The 1,147-nt window shown below is 41.1% G+C and overlaps 1 pseudogene; it reads right to left on the bottom strand.

Annotated features, from left to right (window-relative positions):
- Nucleotides 1-343: 343 nt before the first annotated feature.
- LOC110309925 lies at nt 344-832 on the bottom strand (annotated as a pseudogene).
- Nucleotides 833-1,147: the final 315 nt, after the last annotated feature.

Here is a 1,147-nt window from a genome sequence, read left to right on the forward strand (position 1 = left end):
GTTCCCTGTGCATTTTCTAGGACACTCTTTCTTCCTTCTGTTTGTTTGTCTTGTTCCAATTTATTTGTTTTCGTTTTATATTACTGTATTTTTACCTTATCCCTATACCTTAGATGCTTATTTGTTTTATAATGAGAAAGGGGTTGGGAGGTGGGAGAGAGGAGAGTAGATTTGGATGAAGAAAGAGTTAGGGAAGAAATTGGAGAAGTACCCCAAGGGAGGGGGAAAAAGTAATCAGGAAAAATTCGGTGAAAAAAATCTATTTTTAATGAAATAAAATGATTCCTTATTCTTTCTTTTTTTTTTTCTTTAAAGTTTATTCAATACAACATAACCTCCATCTTCACTGAGTTGGCTGACCACATCCAGGACAGAAGCAGCCCCTAACCTGGAACTCAGTTGTTGAGCCAGCCCCAGCCTCAGCTTTCTTGTCAGCTCCAGGGCACACAGTGCTCCTTCTGGAGTTGTCTCTGTAGGCCTCCCCTCTTGTGAATCTGGCAGGCTACTCACTCTCTGGAACTTTGGGCTGAGGCCTGCCAGTCTCGGTACGGTTGCGGCACAGGGTGGCTGGCAGGATCTCTGGGGGTTGTGTAGGTAATCTCGGAGATACTAAATGCCCTCATTCATAACGTAGAAACGTCTCCAAGCAAACTGCTCCATCACATAGCCTTGAGACTTGAGAGACTGCTTGGCCTTCATTACATGAAGGTTGGACATTCTTGTCTGCTAGCTCGGGGCGTTTGGGCATGTGGTCATGCTTTTTGTCGACCATCATGCCTTTCTTAAAAAGGAGTTCATAGATGGCAATCCGATTCTTCTTAGGCATCAACATCACAGCGGCTGCAGGGTCCGAGGCAGAGGCTGTTATTCTTTCATTTTTAAAAGTAGAGATTATGCACAAGGAAATCAAGGCTTAAGGCTGCATGGTAAGTTATACTCTGGGGCAAAAATTCAAATTTTTCTTGGTATGATTTCAATGTTTCAGCCTTCCCAAAGGCGAATCTTCATTATGCTGTTAGTTCATGATTATTACTTCATGTAAAATTTCACATCATTGTCACTGACACCCTACAAATATTTAACTGCTATTTCATACACATTTTCATAATAGTATTAAATAAACATTCAGAATCTCAGAATAAAAATA

Source organism: Mus caroli, chromosome 14, assembly GCF_900094665.2.
Source record: "Mus caroli chromosome 14, CAROLI_EIJ_v1.1, whole genome shotgun sequence".
Lineage (NCBI taxonomy): Eukaryota > Metazoa > Chordata > Mammalia > Rodentia > Muridae > Mus > Mus caroli.